Here is a 17,714-nt window from a genome sequence, read left to right on the forward strand (position 1 = left end):
GTTTGCTTCTTTTATGAATTTATTATGGCTCTACTGAAAATGTGAGCAAATGTGCTGGGTCAAAAGTATACATACAGCAATGTTAATATTTGCTTACATGTCCCTTGGCAAGTTTACCTGCAATAAGGCGCTTTTGGTAGCCATCCACAAGCTTCTGCTTGAATTTGCAGTTCGGCTAAATCTGTTGGGGACGGCGTGGCGCAGCTGGGAGAGTGGCCGTGCCAGCAACCTGAAGGCTCCTGGTTCAATCCCCACCTTCTACCAACCTCGTCACGTCCGTTGTGTCCTTGAGCAAGACACTTCACCCTTGCTCAGTGTTTGAATGAATGGGTGAATGTGGAAATAGTGTCAAAGCGCTTTGAGTACCTTGAAGGTATAAAAGCGCTATACAAGTTTAACCCATTTACATTTCTGACATGGACTAATTTCTTCAGCATTGTTCACACGTTTAAGTCAGGACTTTGGGAAGGTCATTCTAAAACCTTAATTCTCGCCTGATTTAGCCATTTCTTTACCACTTTTGACATGTGTTTGGGGTCATTGTCCTGTTGGAACACCCAACTGCTGTTACATACGACAAGGGGAAGGAGACGGCACGACAGCAGGAGGTCTAGCTCAACGAGTTTTATTTGAGCTTGATGATTACATAGGGTGTGTGTGGATGCAAGGCTATGTGTGGAAGTTACCAGAGGTTGTTGTAAGTGCGTGTTGGTTGTGGCAGCAAACAAGTCCAGAAGGGTGAATCAAAAGAGGTTCGTGATCAGAGTGAGGTCTGTGGGGGTAGGAGAGAGGCGTCCAGAAGTCCAGGTCCGAGCGCGGGGGTCGAGGGTCGAGGAAGGCAGTCAGAGTCCAGGGGGGAGGTCGGCAGGTGAGTCGCACGGCTCACTGCGGAGACACGGAGGTATGAACCAGGGCTACGTTCCGGCGTGGAGTAGTCAGCGGAGTGAGTCTTTATGCTGCTGCCTCTCGTCAAGACCAGGTGCGTTGATTGATGATTGCCTCCGGCTGGCGCGTGTGGGGGCATGTCCTGCGGTGCTTGCAGCGGAGCCTCTAGGTGCTCCTCTAGGTGCTCCGACAAGCGCCGGAGAGCTCCAGGGTTGGCCTGATAGAAGTCCTCCAGAAGGGAGGGATCAGCAAGGTAGGAGGCCCGCACCCAGGATCTATCCTTTGGACCATAACCCTCCCAATCTACCAAAAATACCAGGCCCCTACCTTGCCAACGGACCCGAGGATCTCCTTGACGGTTCAAACTGGGTCACCTTTATCCAGAATTCTAGGAGGGGTGAGAGGGTGAGGGGGGGTCAGGGGAAGAGAGTGGAGAACTGGAGACAGGCTTAATCTGGGATACATGGACCACCGGATGTCACTTCACAGAGGGGGGAAGAGACAGTCTAACAGATGCTGGGTTGATGATGGCCTCCACCGTATAAGGTCCAACAAACCGGGGTGCAAGTTTACGGGATGGTACCTGTAGGTGGAGGTCCTTGGCCCGTAACAGGACTTGTTGTCCAGGAGTGTAGGATGGAGCCGGAATGCGACGCAAGTTGGCACTGCGGCACATTCTCTCGGAGGCCCTCAACAGGGCAGCACAGGCGGTCTTCCAAATCTGACGGCATCTCTTGATTCGCCTGCGAGAAGAAGGGACGGCCGCTTCGGCATCCTGTTGGGGAAACATCCGGGGTTGATAACCGAGGGAGCACTCGAATGGTGACAAACCGGTGGCCGAGCTCTTCATAGAATTGTAGGGGAATTCGACCCAGGGCAAGAACTTGCTCCAAGGGTCAGGTTGGCGGGCGGAAACACAGCATAGCATGGTCTCCACACATTGATTTGTCCTCTCCGCTTGCCCATTACTCTGTGGGTGGTATCCTGATGTAAGACTGATCGTCGCCCCAATACCCTAACAAAAGGTCTGCCACACCCAGGAAGTAAACTGGGGGCCACGGTCAGACAACAATGGCCGTGGGTATGCCATGCTGCTTAACCACGAGTGGTGAGGAGGTCAGCCGTCTCGGAAGAAGAAGGACGTTTAGGCAGAGGAACAAAGTGCGAGGCTTTGGAGAAGCGATCAACAATGGTAAGAATGGTGGTGTTACCTCGGGATGGGGGAAATCCAGTAATGAAATCCAGTGCGATGGGAGACCAGGGACGACCGGGGACAGGTAGGGGGCACAGCAGGCCCACCGACGTTCTGTGGGAAGACTTGTTGCGAGAACAGGTACTGCATGCTGCGATAAACTCACGGGTATCCATAGCCATCGATGGCCACCAGAACCGCCGGCGGATGAAGGAGAGTGTGCGCTGGAATCCCGGTTGGCAGGAGACGATGCTGGATTGCCTCCAGTCCAAATCTATGGGGCGTAGCTCTCTGGGAACAAATAGCTTGTTGGGGGGTCCGCCCCCAGGTCCGGGATTGGAGCGCAAGGCAGCCTGAACCTGGTTCTCCACTTCCCAGGTGACCATGCCGATAATACGGGCCGGAGGAAGGATGGGTTCTTCTGAGACGGTGCAGGCGGGATCCTCCGAGAATTGCCGGGACAGGGCATCAGCCTTAGTATTGCGGGAGCCTGGCCTGAACGAGAGGACGTAGTCAAACCGGCAAAAGAATTGGGACCAGCGGGCCTGCCGGTCATTCAGCCTTCTAGCTGACCATACATGCAGGAGGTTGCGGTGATCCATGAGGACCTGAAATTGATGTTTGGCCCCTTCAAGCCAGTGTCTCCACTCCGTTAAAGCGTCGTGGACTGCCAGCAGCTCCCTGTTACATTCCGCGGGCGAAAGGTATTTGGAAAAATAAGCACATGGATGGATACTGTTGTCCAACTTGGAGCGCTAAGACAACACTGCCCCAATCCCGGAATCGGAGGCGTCCACCTCCACAATAAACGGACAATCTGGGTCAGGGTGAACAAAGATGGGGGCGGAGACAAAACTCCTCTTGAGGCTCCAAAAGTCCATCCCGGCCTCTCGGGTCCACTGAAAGGGAATGTTGGTAGACGTGAGAGCATGGAGTGGTGCGGCCAGCTTTCTGAATTCCTTAATGAATCGTCTGTAAAATCCTGCGAATCCCAGGAAGCGCCTCAGCTCCGTCCGAGTAGAAGCCTGGGGCCACTCCACCACCGCCTCCACCTTCTTGGGGTCAGCCTTGATGGGACCTCTTTCAATGATAAAGCCCAGAAAGTCAACAGATGTTGCGTGAAACTCACATTTCTCGGCTTTCACGAAGAGGCGGTTCTCCAGGAGTCGCTGAAAAACGAGGCGGACGTGTCGTTGATGCTCCTGCAGATCTTTAGAAAAAATTAGAATGTCATCTAAGTAAACGACAACAAACCGATCGATCATGTCTCTTAAAACGTCGTTCACAAGGGCTTGGAAGACGGCAGGTGCGTTGGTGAGCCCGAACGGCATGACTCGGTACTTGAAGTGGCCCAAATGCGTATTGAATGCCGTTTTTCACTCATCACCCTCCTTGATGCGCACCAGGTGGTAGACATTACGTAAATCCAACTTTGTGAAAATGGTGGCAGGGGCGAGGGGCTCAAAGGAGGAGCTCAGGAGGGGTAGTGGGTACGTGTTCTTAACGGTAATGCAATTGAGTTGTCGGTAGTCAATACAGGGTCTTCTTGTTAACAAAAAAAAAACCCCGCTGCCACCGGAGACTTGGATGGGGTGATGATCCTGGAGGCGAGAGCCTCGGAGATGTAGTCCCTCATGGCTTGCTTCTCAGGGAAGGACAGATTATACAGGCGGCTGGATGGGAGGACCGCGTTGGGGATCAGGTCAATCGCACAGTCGTAGGGTCTGTGGGGCGGGAGAGAAAGAGCTTGTTCCTTGCTGAAGACAGCCGCCAGGTCATGGTAAGCCAAAAGAATACGGGAGAGATCGGGAGGTGGTGAAGTGGGCTTGAGTCTGCAAGGGGGAGGTGCTGCCGAACTGAGGCAGCAGTATCTTGCCAGATGACCAGGATATGTGGGAGTCATGTTGACAAAGCCAGGAGCGGCCAAGGACAAGGGGCGCTACTGGGGCATCCAGTACCCAGACGCTGATGGTCTCAGTATGGTTGCCCAAGAGGATCAACGACAGGGGTATAGTGCGGTGTTTGATGGGGCCCAAAGGGTGTCCGTCCAAGGCTTGAGCAGAGATGAAGGTATCGAGAGGAACCATGGGGATCCCGGCTTGTCGGGCGTAATCCAGGTCGATGAAACTCTCGTCCAAATAGGCCCCAACTGATAATGTCCTCGAGTTCCAGGCCAAGGTCGCGGGAAAAAGTATGCCAGGATCCATTTTTTTTAAGGTGGGGACGCCGGTATGGCTCACTAGGATCCCCCTTGGTTGGAGAGCCAGATCCTTCGGTCGTGAAGGACAGTGGCGGATGATGTGGTCCGCGAGGTTGCAGTAGAGGCAGAGACGTTGCCGGAATCTTCTCTCCCGTTTCTCGATCGACAATCGAGACCTTCCTATCTGCATTGGCTCTGTGATGGTAGCAGGAGACATAGTTGGGGGAAATGTCTGTCCTGCGAGGGAAAACCGGTCGGCAGGTCGGGGTAGGGGTAGGGGTGTCGATGTGAAGCTGGCGGAGGTAAGGTCTCTCTCTGCGGCACGTTCCAAAAGTCTCTGGTTGAAAAGCAGGGCCAGTTTGATGAGCTCACGGCAGGAGGAAGGTCGGTCCCGCAGTATGCCGTCCTTTATGGTCTCGCTAAGGCCTCTCCTGTAAGCGCTCTGTAGTGCTTTGTCTCTCCATTCGCTGTCAGCTGCCAGAGTGCGGAACTCCATCGTGTAAGCAGCCACGGAGCGGGAGCCCTGCCGGATGGCGTGCAGCCTAGCGGCGGCGTCCCCCGCGTCAGCTGGGTGGTCGAAGACTGCTAGGAACTCAGTTCAAAAGGCAACGTAATCGGAACTCAGTCCCAAAGTCTTATTAATAGCTGCCGTGGCCCACTTCAATGCCGGACTCGAAAGCAGCGAAAACATGAATGCTATCTTAGTACCATCGGTAGCATAACGGGACTGTTGGTGTTGAAAGATGAACTCACACTGCACCAGGAAGCCTCTGCAAAATTCAAAATACCCCTCGAAAGATTTAGGACTGGCAATCTTGGGTTCCCGAGGTTGAGGCTGTGGAGGGTGTCGCTGGGGTGCCCAGGTCAGGCGTGGGGGGTTTCACCTGGCTTGGACTGAGGGTGTTCAATCTAGCCCACTACATACGACAAGGAGGAGACGGCACGACAGCAGGAGGTCTAGCTCAACAGGTTTTATTTGAGCTTGATGATTATGTAGGGTGTGTATGCTTGCAGCGGAGCCTCGAGGTGCTCCTGCTGAGGAGGGAAAAGCAGACTGCGCGTGCGCCGTAACTACTGCGCCCAAGACCCAACCTTCGGGCTGATGATTTTAGGTTGTCCTGAAGAATTTGGAGGTAATCCTCCTTTTTCATTGTCCCATTTACTCTGTAAAGCACCAGTTCCATTGGCAGCAAAACAGGCCCCGAGCATAATACTACCATCAGCATGCTTGATGGTAGGATGGTGTAATCCTGGGATTAAAGGTCACCTAACATATTGCTGGGTATTGTGGCCAAACAGCTCAATTTTTGTTCCATCTGACCACAGAACTTTCTTCCAGAAAGTCTTATCTTTTTCCATGTGATCAGCAGCAAACTTTAGACGAGCCTTAAGGTGTTGCTTCTGGAGCAAGGGCTTCCTTCATGCATGGTAGCCTCTTAGTCCATGGCGATGCAAAACACGCTTGACTGTGGACACAGACACCTGTGTTCCAGCAGCTTCCAATTCATTGCAGACCTACTTTTTGGTGGTTTTCGGTTGACTCTTGATCATCCTGACCAATTTTCTCTCTGCAGCAGGTGATAGCTTGCGTTTTCTCCCTGATCGTGGCAGTGACAAAACTGTGCCATGCACTTTATGCTTACGAACAATTGTCTGCACAGTTGCTCTTGGGATCTTAAGCTGCTTTGAAATGGTTCCAAGTAACTTTCCTGACTTCTTCAAGTCAACGATTTGTTTTTTTCAGATACTTTGACTTTCCCGTTGTCGCGTTTGTAACAGTCTAATGACTGCATCACATGAGCCCTATTTAAATGGGCTCAGAGAATTCAACAGGGGCCGTCAATCATAATCAGTCACATGAAGTTAAGAGGCCATGCCATTAAATCTAATTTGATTTGATTGTAACTTTTCTACATCACCAAAATGTATCATGTATGTTGCTGTATAACCCTGCAGATTTGCTCACATTTTCAGTAGACCCATAATAAATTCATAAAAGAACCAAACTTCATGAATGTTTTTTGTGACCAACAAGTATGTGCTCCAATCACTCTATAACAAAAAAATAGGAGTTGTATAATTTATCGGAAACTCAAGGCAGCCATGACATTATGTTCTTCACAAGTGTATGTAAACTTTTGACCACGACTGTACATCAATAAATAGCCTTTATAACCCATTTTGAAAGAGTTCCACGATCATTTATATGGCAAATAATACAATAGGAGGAATATTAATATCGCAGGAGGCTGCAATATATATCGCAATAGGCCGTATCGCTCATCCCTAGTTTAGTAAGAAGCAAAACATCAGTAGATCCTGTGCAGACTTAATGAAACCTCCGCGCCCGCGCGAGTATGCTGATGGATCGCGTCGGCTTCTCAAATTGCCTCCGCACGCCCAGCAATTTGCAGTTAGCGTAAGCAGCGGCGCCGATAAAAAAAGGAATGAATGCTGCGCGCTCACCACAAATCAACAGATAGTGCTTCTCCCTGACAAAAGCAGACAACGAGTGAAGACGTGGAAGGTAAGGCCGGAGCCGATCCGTTTAGAAAACCAAGACGCTTGCATGTCGGTTATTTGGGCGAACCGGTGGGCCGTGTAGCGAGCTCGCTCTTTTAGATGTGCAGCAAAGCTAACCCCCCGCTGTGTCCGGGAAGCCACCTACCTTTTACTCCACTGATGATCCTCTTCAGTACAGAGCGCCGTGTGAGTCACTCGCTGCTGACAGAACACTCCCTGCTGGGCTGGAGGTCCGCTTCGTGGTGGTGTGAGGCCCTTTTGTCCTTCCACCGGTGCGCCTAATATGCCAACACCCTCTGCGTCATGTTTAATGTAGAAACCTTCCTTTCACTCCGTATCATCAGATGAGTGATGAAACGTACACACTTACAATTGAAGGCCAAACTGAGACGTTGCTTTGTGTACTTAAGATTCTGATTGACATGAAGGCAGGCACACACACACACACACACACACACACACACACACACACACACACACACACACACACACACGATCACACACACACACACACACACTCTTGTATTTGTTACCTTCTTGAGACCTCCGAAAAATGCCTACCTCTTTAGGACCAGCCTTTCTAGATATATAAAAATGTGTATTTACAACATTAATAATATATACATACTATGAAAATATCAAAAAGCTTGTTGGGAAAAATTTGTGGGAATTTCACCAGAAAATAGGTCACAATTTCACAAGAAAACCGTTTGAATTTTGGCAGTGTTCTAATAAAAGTCGTCATTTTACTTAACGCAAGTCAACATTTTTACAAGAAAAACTGAACATTTGTGCAATATTATGACAAAAGTTGGAATTTTACTAAATAACAGTCGCAATTTTACAAGAAAAGCTTAACATTTTGGCAATTTTATGAAAAGAGACGTAATTGTACAAGACAAAAGTCACAATTCTATATGAAAACTTTCAAATTTTGGCAATATTAGTATAATAATCGGAATTTTACTTGGCAAAATTGTGACAAAAGTCATCATTTTACTCAAGAAATGTCACTATTTTAGAAGAACAACAACAAAAAAATAGGCAATATTGTGATATAAGTCAGAATGTTATATGTCAAATGTCACCATTTTGCATCAAAAAGTAATATTTTTTTACATGAAAAAGTAATGATTTTACGAGAAAATATTGCAATATTACAGAAACGGAAAGAATATGAGAAATTGTTCCCAATTTTGTCAGAAAAAAGTCGACACATTGTGAGAAAAAGACAGCTTTTTTTTAATTCTTTGTTTGCAATTGGTTTTTAATCTTCATTATTTACTTCAAGTTATTACAGTATGTCCCTATATGCATATTTATTTATTTTTTCAATTAATTTTGGCCAAAAGGGCCGCATTTCAATGTCTTACACACACTTGTTATTTCATATGTTGGCCAGAGGGGGAGCACTTAAAATGTTTACACAAACTTGTTATTTCATATGTTGACCAGAGGGGGAGCACTTTTATAACTGGCACACAGTCAATTTTGATAGATGTCACCAGCAGGGGTGCAAATGAGACATTCTCTATTAGATGCAATGTTATTGGGACCATGATGTATGTCCTCACATGGAAGATACTTTTTCTTCTTCATGTCTCAAGAAGGGTAGAAATACAAGAACACACACACACACACGTATGTATCGAGTACTCACAAGTCTCCAGCTGTGTTGCAGCAGAAGCGCTGCTAGAGAACCAGCAGGTAGCCACAGAAGTCCTTGGTGTTTCGCCAACTTTCATCCTTTAGCCACAGCTGAGGTCTGCAGATACGTGTGTGTGTGTGTGTGTGCGCGTGTAGGAGAGAGAGAAGGGAGTGTGTGTTTAGACGGGGCCTGTGAAGTCTGACACATTGATGCATGGCTTCAACGCAGCTTCCTCGAGGCAAACATCAGCTCCAATGTGGGGCCTTGGTAATTGTAACAACAGAGCTTTATTTACATGACCTGTTTGTTAAGAGTAAGACCAGAACTGTCGTTAGGACCAAGTTACGCTTTACTAAAGGGCGGTTCTACAGGTGGCTGGTGCATTACACGGAGACGCGAATGCATGCTTTTATTATAAGTTGTAACGTACTGCTTTCAGGTCTTCCTAAAAGGGTTATTACACCTTTGCAATTACTCCAAAATTCAGCGGCATGTGTCCTGACGAAGACCAGAAGGCGGGTTCACATTACACCAGTTTTAAAATCCCTGCACTGGCTCCCCATGTGTTTCAGGATAAATTGTAAAGTTATTCTTATAATAATAATAATAATAACAATAATAATACATTTTACTTGGTCTAGCGCTTTTCAGAGTACTCAAAGACGCATTACAGTATAACACATTTTTAATATAAAACAGTTCAAAGTAATAATATAAAATACAGGAAATATAAAAGCAGTACATTGTAAAATACATAAAAACATTGGACATTTATAAGACGGGACATTACAAGACACAGAACACTAATCACAGGTTAAAATCAGATCTGAAGAGTGTGTTTTGAGAAGGCTTTTGAAGGTAGGAAGGTCTTATGGTTTATATATGTTTTTTTATAGTATTGGGCCTTCTTTTCTTTCAGATTTGCATTTACTCTATGAACCTTCACCTAAGATCCTCAGGCACTCATCTCATAATTATTCCAAAAGAACCTGAAAATGCGGGTGTCAGAGACAGACGTGGAAGGAGATTTTTATAACAAAGTTCTAAAGCTTAGTGATATATCAGATATATCAGATTGTAGGTGGGTTTTTTTTACCCTTTGCGTTCATATTTCGCTGTTTGTTGCGTTTTGCTTGATTGTAAAATATGTGGATGGAGAGGTGGTGTGACGTTCATATGTTGTCAATATTCAGTGTTTTATCCTTCATAGTTTAATATTGTAAATCCCACATTCTTTATTTTCATGTACTACATTCTGGGTGTCTTATTCAGTAAAAAAAAAAAAAATTCCATTACGTTTTTTAAGGCGATCTGTCATAACGTTTTTAGCATTATTGTGAGGTTTTGTATTAGTGTTCCTAAAAATCAGATATACCGGTCCACAGACACATTTTTGTCCTATAATTGGCCCCCCACATCAAAATAAAAGCTTAGTGACATATAAGATGTATCAGATTGTAGGTGTTTTGTTTTTTTACCTTTCGCCTTCATATTTCACTGTGTTTGTTGCATTTTTGTTGCGTTTCGATTGATTTTAAAATATGTGGATGGAGAGGCGGTGTGACGTTCATATGTTGTCAATATTCAGTGTTTTATCCTTCATAGTTAATATTGTAAACCCCACAGTCTTCAATTGTATGTACATTCTGGGTGTCTTATTCAGTAAAAACAAATTGTAATTCCATTCCGTTTTTTAAGGCGGTCTGTCATAACGTTTTTAGCTTTCAATCAGACATTATTGTGAGGTTTTGTAAAAGATATACCGGCCCTCAGACACATTTTTTTCTCTAAATTTGGCCCGCCCGAGTCATGATGAAAATGTGACATTCTGACAACTCAGAACAATTCAAAACCAATATTGTTGAAATGTTGCCATAAAGCCCATACCGTGGTCCATGTTGCTAAAATGCCTGTGTCAGATTGATAAGGAATGCTAAAACGTGACATGTAGAGCGCTATAAAGTGGCGGCGACAACGACAGGGGAACATACTGGGGGTGCAGAGATACAAATCCAAGCTTCGGGATTGAAAAGAGATAAAGGTGATGGTTGCCGCGGGGGCAAAGCCAAAGAAGCAGGATGAGAGAATGGAGAGCGATAGTGAAACACCACAGGGTCGGCAGATTAGGACCAAACATATTTTAAGTGATGACCTAAAATCTGGGCACTCAGGTGGATGCCAAAACCTCAGGCGTTGACTTTTTGTGTGTCCATTCTTTGTCTGTGTTTGTATGCGTACGCACGGTTACATCTTGGATTGGCGCCAATAATTATCCCTAATAATGTGTGGGCACATAGCGGCGTTATGTGGCGGTTGCACATCATATTGGAAGGTAAATGTTTTGGAAATCAACATACGAGAGACACCTTTTCTGTTTGGGATGGATGCTGAATTAGGTGCTTTTTAGAGCAGGGATGTCAAACGTACGGCCCGCAAGATGATTTTGGTAAGTATCAAAATTAGCTGAACATTTTTAATGAAAGAAACTGCTCTTCTAAATGTGTCCACTGAATGTCGCAATAGTAATTCTTTGTATCCCCTGCCGCAGGAGTACGCATGACTTCAGAAGGGGTGGAGCTATGTGCCCGGTTATGATAGAGGACTGGGGACACATTATCTGGGCACACATAAATATGCCAAAATAACATACAGTATAAACCCTTCTAACTTCCTGTGTGATGCATGAAATTAGTCCAAATTCACAAGTTTTGTTGTATGTACAGAATATGAGATGGGTAGGTTGTGAGTTCAAACCCCGGCCGAGTCATACCAAAGACTATAAAAAAATGGGACCCATTACTTCCCTGCTTGACACTCAGCATCAAGGGTTGGAATTGCGGGTTGAATCACCAAAAATGATTCCCGGGCGTGGCCACCGCTGCTGCTCACTGCTCCCCTCACCTCCCAGGGCGTGATCAAGGGTGATGGGTCAAATGCAGAGAATAATTTCGCCACACCTAGTGTGTATGTGACAATCGTTGGTACTTTAACTTTATGATGTTATTACATCAGTTGAGGAAAATGAATGAATTACAATAATAACATCCTGTAATTTTATTTTGATATTACTATTTATTACATCTTCTGATGGATTACAATTTTACACCAATGAGAGCATTCTAAAACTATGCCAGACTCACACCTATTTGACTAAGGAACATTATCACATCACTTATTCAGAAATTATAAATCACGACAAATGAAGATAGACTACTATGAACAGCAACATGTAAGTGTAAAAAAACCAACATTATGATGTGTATGTTTTCAGATTGTGCTTGTTCTATTTTTAAACAAAGAAAACAATCTAAAGTTATCTTTATTTTTAAGTTATCATGACTCTGATCTATGTGTCCCCTGAACTAAATTGAGTTTGACACCCCTGTTTTAGAGGTACCGACCGAACTTTGTCGGAACTACCAGGTACCGAATCAAGTGAAATAAAACGGAACCGTATTTTGCACTTGGCGGACAAACAGGCGTATTTAGAGCAGACTGCCTGCATAAGTAATGTTGCAATTTTACATGGCAACAAAGCAAGCATGCCTGAGAGAAAGTGATCAAAAGTAAGGCTCCACTTTTCAAAATGCACGAGCTTGATGCTAATTTACATTACATATGCCATGTACATGCTACTGATTAGCATTGGTGATTTTAGATGCAATTTCTACACCTCCAAATTTGGTAATGAAAACTACAACTAGGATGCACGTTACAATCAAACAGCTGGTGTGGAATACTTTAAATAGGGTTGTCCCCACTTTTTTACTTCCGATACTATACTGATATTGGAGCCAATGTCAGGATATAAACCGATGTATTTAACACAAATTACAATGCATAATTTTATCATTTTGTAGCGCGGAATGTTAGAAAAAGCTTGTTTAAGTGGAATTAGTGAAAGAACAATGGTAGGTTTGAAAAAACACTAACCTGATGACAGACTGATGTTTATAAATTGAAGTGTAGCAGTAATTAATTTTTTTCCGCTACACCGAGTGGCCCCCAAAAAATGGCTGTAAGTTCAATGATGCGGACGCGTTTGTTACTGGATATTTTTTAATACGCTTCAGCCTTGGAGACTTTGTATGTGTAAGTAATATGCAACTATAATTATTTGATACTTGTTTATATTGACAAGTGTGCTGTTTTACACTGCAATATTGTTCAATTATTGTTACGCATGTCTTGCTTGTTTGCTATTGTGTGCTTAGCTGTTGTGCAGCCGCCAGCTGCTAGTAGCCTATAGCCTAACATGTTTACCTTTTGTAAATGCCATCCATCCATCCATTTTCTACCGCTTGTCCCTAAATGGAAGAAATTGTTTACTTATTGGAGGACATTTAGATGTGAACGGGCTGTCCAGCTTTACACAAGTAATCATGCTGCAAAGAGTTTAGATACAAGCTGATATCAAAAAGTTTAGATCAGGGGTGTCAAACGTACGGCCCGAGAGCCGGATCAGGCTCGCGAAAAGGTTTTATCCAGCCCGCGGGATGAGTTTGTGGAGTATAAAAATTACCCTGAAATTTTTGATTGAAAAAAACTGCTGTTCTAAATGTGTACACTGGATGTCGCAATAGCAATTCTTTGTATCTTTGTAGATGATGCTACATATGTACAAAATAAACCTCATCATGTTAGAACATCATCCATCCATCCATTTTCTAACACTTATTCCCTCTGGGGTCGCGGGGGGTGCTGGAGCCTATCTCAGCTACAATCGGGCGGAAGGCGGGGAACACCCTGGACAAGTCGCCACCTCATCGCAGGGCCAACACAGATAGACAGACAACATTCACACTCACATTCAGTCGAGGAAAATGATAAAACGACATAAATAACATACTGTAATTTTATTTTAATATAATTATTTGATATTGATAGATTGAAAATTAACACAATTGAGTTGACTGATGAACATTATCACATCATTTATTCAGAAAACCTAAATAACGACAAATAAAGTATATATACTATTAACCGCAACAGGTAATTGTAAAAAAAACAAAAAAACAACTTTATGATTTCTAAAATTACAGAATGTGCTTGTTCTATTTTTAAACAAAGAAAACAATCTGAAGTTGTCTTTATTTTTAAGTTATCATGCTGTGATTTTACCAATCCGGCCTACTTGGGAGTAGATTTTTCTCCATGTGGCCCCCCATCTAAAATGAGTTTGGCACCCCTGGTTTAGATACGAGCTGATATCATCCGAATCTGATACATATTTTGTTTTCTTTCTTAAGAACAATAATAAGAACAATACTTGCAGTATAAATACTTTGTGGGACTCAACAAAAAAACAAAATTGCCACATTTAACTTAATGACAAAGACTACTTCCTGGCTACAGCAACACACCGAGTAGAAACTAAAATGGATGCATACTTGCAAATGAGACTGAGAAGTGTAAGAAAACATTATATCGCAACTGGACAGCAGTTATCATTAAGTTAGTTTGTATTTATTATTAAATAAATATTTATTAACACATGAACATACACTAAAGTACCAGGAATTGGTACCGTATTGGTACAGATGTAAAGATACCCATCCTAATTGCAGTGTAGCTGTACACCGACTTGATTTCAAGACTATGTCTTGCACTAATTGCTGTTTCATTGCTTTCTGCGCCTCATCATGGTCCTCATTCTTGTCAGTGTATGTTTGTGTCTTCTCATCAGACTCATTTCTTCGCCCATCTGTGTTCTCCACCTGTTTTTCTTTCCTTATTTTGTCTCTCACTCTCTTCCATCGCCTCGCCTCTATCTGCCTCAACGTTTTTGTCTGTCTGTCCGCTCCGCTTGGCTACCTGCCGCTCTTTGTTTGCTGTCAGCTTGCGACTGACGCTTACTTCTTTTCTTTCTGGCGCGTCAAGTGTTTCTCCGGCTGTCAGAGTTTCTCTCTTTCTGTAAGTCGCTGGGTCACATTCTCTCTCATGTGCATGTGCAGCCTGCTCTCAAGGGAATTTAGTAGGACTTTTTAACAAAAATTAATGAACTGGACAAAACTGACTGTGTTTTTCCAAATTAAATATTTGTAATATATTAAAAACTAAAGTATTTATTTGTGTATTTATATGTATAAATATACATGTGTATACATATATCCATGTACAGTATAAATATATGTATATATATATATATATATATATATATATATATATATATATATGTATACATATATATACTGTATATATGTATATCTATACTGTGTATATATATATTTTTTTTTTAATATATATAGTGTGTATATATATATATACATACATATATACATATGTATTTATATATATATATATATACTGTATATATATATACACTGTATATATATACATATGTATATACATACATATACATGTATATATATATATATATATACATACACATGTATATATACATATATATACATATTTATACTGTATATATGTATACTGTATATATATATATATAAATACTGTTTATATACATATATATATATACATACATATACATGTATATATGTACTGTATATATACATATATATACACATGTATATACATATATATACATACTGTATATATATATATATATACACACACAAATACGTATATTTATACATATAAATACATACTGTGTATATAAATATACATAAATACATATATAAATACTGTACATATATACATATATAAATACTGTACATATATACACACATACATACATGTGCATACGTATATGTATATATATATGTATATATACACGTGTATATATACACAGATATATATATATATATATATATATATATATATATATATATATATATACACACAGATATATATATATATATATATATATACACACACTAGAGATGCGCGGATAGGCAATTATTTCATCCGCAACCGCATCAGAAAGTCGTCAACCATCCGCAATCCACCCGATCTAACATTTGATCAGAACTGCATCCGCCCGCACCCGCCCGTTGTTATATATCTAATATAGACGATGCAAGGCATTCGTGAGGTTATAAAGCTTTTGCCTGTTAAAGAAAGGAGACTGATCCAACGCAGCACAGACATTCGCGTGCCACGCTGTCACGACCCAGACGCACACCAGTGCGCAATCATATGGGAGCCGCGCTGAGCGCACCTCCAAGCGCGTCTCGCTGCCGGCGACGGCCGGGTATATGGGCCCGACGCTCCAGCGCCATCCATTTTCAGGGCTAGTTGATTCGGCAGGTGGGTTGTTACACACTCCTTAGCGGGTTCCAACTTCCATGGCCACCGTCCTAGCTGCTGTCTATATCAACCAGGGTGAGCCCCACCCCTTTCGTGAGCGCACTGCGCGCGGAGTGACCCCTGTTACACGCCCCCGGCAACAGGGGTGGCGGGCAGGTAAGCTGCGCGGGCGGAGCGCGCGGAGTGACCCCTGTTACGAGCCCCCGGCCACGGGGGTGGCGGGCAGGTAAGCTGCTTACCTGCTGCGCGTGACGCCGGCCGCGGCGAAGGCGGACGAGGCGGGGTGTCGGTGCGGTGGGCGCGGTAGTGACCCTGGACGTGCGTCGGGCCCTTCTCGCGGATCGCCTCAGCTACGGCTCCCGGTGGGGCCCTCTCGGGGGAAGGGGCCTCGGTCCCGGACCCCGGCGAGGCGTCGGGGGCCTTCTCCGCTCCGTAAAAGTGTCCATCTCTTTTTTCTTTTTTTCTTCTGTTGTGGCATATGCAGCAGGTGCCTGCTCGTTTTTCGTATGCGGGTAACAACATTTAACTATGTATATATTGTAATGTTCCCAGGAACGTAGGCTCGTAGACTTATTCGTTTATCTCGTATTTATTGTAATAAGATGCAATGTAACCACACAACAGCTCCATTGTGCGTCTCCCCTCTTTCCCGGCAAAACTCGAACTAACACTTCCTGTCAACAACGTCACTTCCCTAACTTGCCCGGAAGTCCCGCCCCCCAGCCAAAGCCATTGGCTAACACCCCGTAGCTAGCCGCTACATCATATTTCCGAATTGGTTTAACTGCCACCCGCCTGAATCTATTTAAAATCTAATTTTTTTTTATTTCAATCGCCCGACCCGACCCGACCCGACCCGCTGATAAAATCTAATTTCTTTCAATTTCATCCGCCCGATTCGCGGATAATCCGCGGACTCCGCGGTTGTGCCCGCAAACTGCGCATCTCTAATACACACACAGATATATATATATATATATATATATATATATATGTATACACACAGATATATATATATATATATATATATATATATATATATATATATATATATATATGTATATGTATATATATATATATACACACACACAGATATACATATATATACATATACATATATATATATACATATACATACATATATATATATATATATATATACATATACATACATACACATATATATATATATACATATACATACATACATACATATATATATATATATATATATATATATATATATATATATATATATACACATACATACATACATACATACATACATACATATATATATATATATATATATATATATATATATATATATATATATATATATATATATACAAACATACACATACAGTACAGGCCAAAAGTTTGGACACACCTTCTCCTCATTCAATGTGTTTTCTTTATTTCCATGACTATTTACATTGTAGATTGTCACATCAAAACTTTGAATGAACACATGTGGAGTTATGTACTTAACAAAAAAAAGGTGAAATAACTGAAAACGTATTTTATATTCTAGTTTCTTCAAAATAGCCACCTGTTGCTCTGATTACTGCTTTGCACACTCTTGGCATTCTCTCCATGAGCTTCGAGCACACCTGTGAAGTGAAAACCATTTCAGGTGACTACCTCTTGAAGCTCATGGATAGAATGCCAATAGTGTGCGGGAAAAAGTAATCAGAGCAAAAGGCGGCTATTTTGAAGAAACTAGAATATAAAACACGTTATTTCACCTTTTTTTGTTAAGTACATAACTCCACATGTGTTCATTCATAGTTTTGATGTGACAATCTACAATGTAAATAGTCATGAAAATAAAGAAAACACATTGAATGAGAAGGTGTGCCAAACTTTTTGCCTGTACTGTGTGTGTGTGTATATATATATATATATATATATATATATATATATATATATATATGCACAAGTACACTTAGTACCCCATCTTGACAGAAAAAAAATGTAAATGTAGACTTTTTTTAAATAAGAGACACTCCAAAATGACATGTACATAAGTATTCAAAGCCTTTGCTCAA

At 42.8% G+C, this 17,714-nt stretch overlaps 1 protein-coding gene across 1 annotated transcript in view; it reads left to right on the forward strand.

The window, feature by feature from the left end:
- dlgap3 (discs, large (Drosophila) homolog-associated protein 3) overlaps window positions 1-17,714 on the forward strand; it is a 319,861-nt gene that overhangs the window by 242,787 nt on the left and 59,360 nt on the right. The gene's annotated exons all lie outside the window — the stretch shown is intronic.

This window comes from Nerophis lumbriciformis, linkage group LG21, assembly GCF_033978685.3.
Source record: "Nerophis lumbriciformis linkage group LG21, RoL_Nlum_v2.1, whole genome shotgun sequence".
NCBI lineage: Eukaryota > Metazoa > Chordata > Actinopteri > Syngnathiformes > Syngnathidae > Nerophis > Nerophis lumbriciformis.